We start from the raw sequence: 6334 nt of genomic DNA, 5'->3' as shown, positions 1-6334 counted from the left end.
GATACTGAACTGCCTTGTGGTTTTTTTATCTTCTAAGTTGTTGTACTATCAATGCTAATAAAATTTCACTTTCACCTAGAAGAAAAGTTTGTTTATGTTTCTTGAAGTATTGATTAAAAACTTATCTGCCAACTATAAGCACAGATTTGTTACATGGATATGTTGCACAGTGCTGAAATCTGGGTTTTTTATGTGACCTCACCCAGTTAGTGTACATGGTACCTATGAGTACAGGTGTCTTTTTGATAGAATGATTTATTTTCCTTTGGGCACTCGGAAGTAAAATTACTAAATTGAATGGTATATCTATTTTTAGTTCTTTGAAGAATCTCTGTAGTGTTAGGCAATTTCATTTCTCATGTGATGTCTAGTATTATATTTTTTTGCCAGCAGGTGTATACAGCTTCACATTGAAATGAATATTGTTCCAATCTTGAGAGAAATTTAGGTATATCTTCAGCATTTTAGGCAAATTAATATTTTGAGTACACTGGTAGATGAAAAAAACATAAGTGATTTAGGGTATTATTAATGTTGGGGGAATAAGATTGCGCTGGGACACTCCATACACCAGAAAGTCAATAAATTGTAGCTAAGTAGCCATGCAGCCTTAGCATTGGGCCCTAATCTCTTGAACTAGAACTACAAAGATTTATAGATTATTTTTGTGTGAATTATTTGTATCTTGTGAGTGACAGAATTAATGGTACATAATTCAGAATTATTTATAAAAAAACTGTGTAGCTCTTTTCTTGAGAGGAAGTGAATTAGTGACCAATTGAAAATTGGTTTAAGAGGGAAAGACAGGCAAATAGAGAAGACTTTAGCTGAGAGTAAGCAGTCTTATTTTGTGTCAGCAGGACACGGAGAAAAATGATATCCAAGAAATTTCATCAGGAGGAGAATTTCAAAGAAAGCATAAATCAGTGTTATAATAACGCCAAATCCAGTTTGTCCTGTTCTGTCCTAAGATGATGGTACAATTAGGCCACCTTCTTAAAAATGTTTAGTGTTGTTTCTAAAGTGATAGTCCATGTAACACAGAGAATTACAAAAAAAAAAAAAAGAGAGAGAGAGAGAGCGCAACTATAGTTTAGGTGATTGGTTACAATAAAGTATGTAGCAGAGAAAATAGATGAAAACATCTTTATTTAAGAAAGAAATAATTTAGTGATGATAAATATAAATTACAACCATTATTACTATTGTGAGCTTCTGGTCTTCAAAATGAATATATTTTTCCAGGCCTGTCCCCAAAGTAATCATCTACCCTATTTCTAGAAATAGTTGAAACAATGTTAATTTCACCTAGAGCCCATATTTTGATTTCTAACACTATTCTCCATTCAAAATAACCAGTTTCCTTTTTAAATGAGAGCTTTTAAAAGAGAAGCCTAAAACTAAATTTTTACTAATTTCTAACAAGTAAGTATAAGCTTGTTACTATTGAAGTGATACGGAGGCAATATCAAAAGGCACATCATTTCAGGCAAAGGCCTCAGGTTTATTAAAAAATCTCAAAATCCTGTAAAAGAAAACTATTGGCATAGCAAATGAACTTGGGGGGGGGGAAGGTCTAGCTTGGGGCATATTGGCATAGGTTGAATCAGGTTGAATTTCTAACTTTATCTCCACGTCCCAACCAAGAATCACTGAGTCCTTAATAAAAAATCTGTCAGCCAAATACGTTGTGAGAGCACCGTTTGCTTTTGGGTTTCTTGCGATTATGGTGAAGTCTAAAGATAAGTAGAAAGGTGCCAAAAAGAGATACATAGAGCCAATATTTTGATGGTACATTAAATGCAGGTGTAATAAGAACTTTGGGGATGATTGTGATAATTTGTCTATTTACAGAAGAAATAGATTAAAAGAGAAAAGAAACGTGTGTTGAATTACTGATGTGATTTACACATTTGTTTTTATTAGTCAAGTTTATTTATGTAGAGAAATTTTGTGAATTAATTTATAATTGTGTTCCTTTTATGCACAAGAGCTTTGGGGCATTAAATCTAATATAAAAATTGTACTGTAAGCATAATTTAATCATGAAGTATTAAAGAATCACTAATTATGTGGACTTTAGAATAAATCCCATCAGAAGATTTGTTATGTGATTGTGATGTGTAAAAAATCAATGACATGAAAACCTGTTTAATTAGATGTTGATGACAACATGATGTTTGGCCAAGTACTGGCTAGCCTCTTTGACTGGGTTGAGTGACGGCTGGCTATGGAGTAATGCTTTCTTTACTGTAGGTGCTGGATTTTGTTTTGCTGCCTAAGGATATTTTTTATTTTCCCCCAAAGTAAAGAATCACAGGGACTATGGTTTATTTTTTAATTTGAAGATATAGTTTTCTATAAGAGCCAGTTGAGTTATTAAGGTTTTATTGTAAAATTTTCAATAAAAGAATCCTGTTCTATGTGAGTAAACGTTAAGAATGAAAGAGAAGAATGTTTTCATATTTGTGAGATATTGATTTTGACTAGTGAAAATATTACATATTAGCATTTTTCTCCATTTTAACCAGAGTGCTTTGAAGAGAAGCTTAAAACTAAATTTTATTTCCTGAAATGAATAACTTGTCTCCTCTGGAATTAAGTATTAAAAACCCACTGGTTATGTGGAATTTAGAACACATTCCATCAACATATTTATTATGTGATTATAGTGTTTAAAAAAATGAGGCACATTGGAAGTAATATATTACCAATATGATTCCTCACCTTCAAGGGATCTAATATAAAAAATAAACAATGATAAAGATAAAAATGTATGAGATGTTTAAAAGAGAGAATGATGACTGCTCACTGAGCTTCCAAGAGGAGATGATGTGAAGCTGGGTCTTCAAAGATGCATAAAAGTGCAATTAGCAAAGATGTGGGTAGAGAACAATAATTCCAGGTGGTGTATGTTCTGGGTGTGTCCACCAGAAGTGTATTAAGACTTCTACCCCTTGAAGGAGTATTGTGTAATAAGATTATAAGAAAAGTTAGAATATGGTCAAACATATAAAGCCAAGACTTGAACACATTAATATAATTCTTCAATGTGAAAATAGACTCAGTAGGAAACACATACATATTGAATGCCTATTTTGTGAAGAGACTATTCTCAGAGCTGAGGAAAAGAAAGAAATACAAAACATGGTTTAAATATAACTATTCTTCACACTACTGTCTGACACTGCCTCATGAAATCCTGCTCACCCTTCAAGGTCCAGCTCAAAACCTGTCTCCTTCAGAAGCTGTCCTGTTCAGCAGTAATGTGGTCACAAATATTCCTTTTTGTACCACTACTTCTATACATGCCTGAAATTCTTCCCTAGAATGTGAATTCTTAGAGTACAAAGATGCTGTCTTTACGGAGGCATTTTCTGATGGTTGACAAAAATACAACCTGGCAGACCCAATGTTATGAATGCAGCTGAGAAAGTTAGAGAAATAGTTGATGTATTTAAGTTTTTTGGTGGCATTTTCTGCTCTTTAGACGCTGCTCTTAGTTTCCTAGTTTGTGTACATCATTATAACATTATTATTAGTTTTTGTATATTTTGATATTTTGGCTTTCGAGTTGTTTGCACCATAAGATATATAAAATGACACACAGATCTTGGTCTTTTATCATCCTTGTAGTCACTTCAGTTTGGACAGTATTTTATAGAAGTAGGCAGAAAATAATTTGTACAGATTTCTACCAGTTTAGGGGCGTAAGAACAGCAACCCACTGAGACTTCAGTTCACTTTTGATTGAACTCTTCTATGACCTTTGACTAGTCTTACTAATTTCAAATCCAAAGCTGTTTCTTAACTATGTTTAGAAATATAGGTTTTCTTTTCTCTCTCATAGAACCCTCTATTGTATACTGTACTGAGATAAAACAATTTTTTTCACAAATACTTTCCAGTCTCTGATCCTATTCTACTCAGCGCAGGTTGCAGTTGTTTACAGCATTCTCTATAGAGAAAGTGAAAGATTAGCCAACATGGTTATTTCTTGCTGTGTACCTGAATCACCTATAAGAAGCAAACAAAAATATTTTTAGCTATAAAACCTGTAAACAACATCTATTAGTCCTGGAGCCAATTGCTGACCTATTGTAAGAGCAGCTGTATTGGGGAAAGTAATGCTGAGATGATTGATCAGTATTCTTAATGATATTTTTGTTGATTTCCTGCTGATTTTCCTATTTCTCTTTGAGCTTTTTTCTCTTTACATATTACTCTGTTCAGTCTGGTAAAAATTTGCAGAAAAAGTATCCAAGTGATGGGCTCACAGCAGGTGCTGGATCAAACAGACCTTGTTCTTTGGCCCTTGGGAAGTCTGCATGGATCAGAGGAACCCAGGGGCTGCCCTTCAGATGACCTGTAGTAAAACTGCAGAGGACATGCCCAGTTTCTTTCCATGGATAAACAAAGTGTCGATGAGATATTTTTGTTAGCTTGGCTAGAGGAATTTATTTTATATATGTACTGCCGGTCTGTGCAGTTGATTGCAAATGGCATGAAGTAAATCTCATCTAATAGATACTTACAGAAGAACATTATTTAAATATCTACCCATGTAAAGGTCAATGCGTTAGCTTTTGATCTTAGTAGGGGTACTCTGGTTTCAACTGAATATGGGATAAATAAATCTCAAGAAATGAGAGAGCTGTATAGTGAAAAATGTACATTCCCAATAGCATGCAGTTTGAGAACGTCACTGTGAACTTCAAAAGCCAAAAAAAAGTGTTAAATTTGGGTTTTGTCCATAGATTTTAGCCATGTCAACTCATCACTAAAGGACTTGATTGACAATTTACTGATACACGTCTTGCCTGTTTATGGACTGCAAAATGTTTTTTTTCATTTAACCTCTGTGAAGATTACAGTTCGGCAAACATTCATTGAACATCTCTTTGTAAATGGTATTGTTTTAGAAACTGGGAGTTCAAAGACAAATTGGTATGTGACTGTCTTCATAGAGTTTAGTATTCAGTAAATTACTGAAGGCTAATAAAAGTGGGAGAAAAATGGACTAAAATGTTCTCAAATGAAGAGATTAAAGTCAGAATAATTTTGCTATTTGGGGAAGCTCATACCCTACTTGTTCCTCGTCAAAGTAAAAAAAAAAATGATTTTTTTTTTCAGTTTGATCAGTAGATATAGTTCTTCATATTGGATAGGCAGAGAGCAGGAGAGTTCATTTTTATATCGTGGTTTTGATTTTTTTAAGACAGAAAATGTCAATGTTATTTTAGTTGATAGAACAATCTAGAAGCATGTGGATCAATACTTAGGTTAATGGAATGAGTCTTCAGTAGTAACAGAATAATATAATTTTTTAAATGATGGAAATATTTCATGAGGTTTATCTTCTTCACATTGTAATGGAACACAAGAGACGCATATAGATATCCCTTAATTCTTATGGTCATGGAATTCAGCTCAATGAAGGCTGTATTTATTAAATCTCCAAATAAAGGTCCAGCTCCACTTTTTCCAGAAAAGAGTGTATAATAATTCTCCTATTCCTGATGCCCAAAAAGGTTTCATTCATATTTAAGCTTTTTTCTTAAATATTGTGAGATACTTCTCATAATTCGTACATTACATTAGGAAATGGTTGGTGATACTACATATATGAAGCATCACGTAAGTTTTATGTTCATAAATTTACAAGATAAAAATAGTTTTCACATTGGAAGCATATAGTCTGTTGTGCGTTAAGGGACGATTACGTTGAAAACCAGGGATAAACAGAATAAAGATTGATATTCTGTGAGCAGCACATGCCATTTTCCTAAAATGTCATAGGTTTATAATACCTGGAAACATTTGCATCTTGATACATGCCTTCTCACTGAAGTCATGGCGAAATGTGTATCAGCATATAAAAAGCACAGTGGTGGATTTTCTTTTTTATTTTTATTTTTCAATGCGTGGAGTGGATGGAGCAAGCTCCTATTCCAACTCCCTGCTCCAAAAATCCATTTAATATATTGTCCTCAGATAGAGGACATATCAGACATTAAACTGGTAAGAACAGACACTACACTTGATCTTAGTCAAAAGGTTTTCTATTTGTAAGTCTAATGCTCAGGGAGAAGATCACATATTAATTTTGAAGTGACCTGTGCTTACATGGGATTAAACTAATTTAGAATATGTTTTTTATACCTGCTCATTACCAGGCATGTATTTTTACCTCCCTTCATCATTTTGGGTTCTCTTTTCCTAGCATGGTAATTTAGGTATTGAAGTCAAATTTTTATAGGAATATAGAATTTCAAGTTTTTCTTTAAAGTAAAATATTATATAACTTTGGAGCTTATTTTTTAGGAATTTTTGG

General features: G+C 33.2%; 1 non-coding gene across 1 annotated transcript; it reads right to left on the bottom strand.

The window, feature by feature from the left end:
• Positions 1 to 5875: 5875 nt before the first annotated feature.
• Positions 5876 to 6061, bottom strand: LOC111725197. Its single transcript, XR_002773323.1, has one exon. It is a non-coding gene; the product is annotated as a U2 spliceosomal RNA (small nuclear RNA).
• Positions 6062 to 6334: the final 273 nt, after the last annotated feature.

This window comes from Otolemur garnettii, unplaced genomic scaffold, assembly GCF_000181295.1.
Source record: "Otolemur garnettii isolate 467f Iridium unplaced genomic scaffold, OtoGar3 scaffold00032, whole genome shotgun sequence".
NCBI classification, from domain to species: Eukaryota; Metazoa; Chordata; class Mammalia; order Primates; family Galagidae; genus Otolemur; species Otolemur garnettii.
Note: the sequence above shows the minus strand (reverse complement) of the source record. Positions and strands in the feature narration are given on the sequence as shown.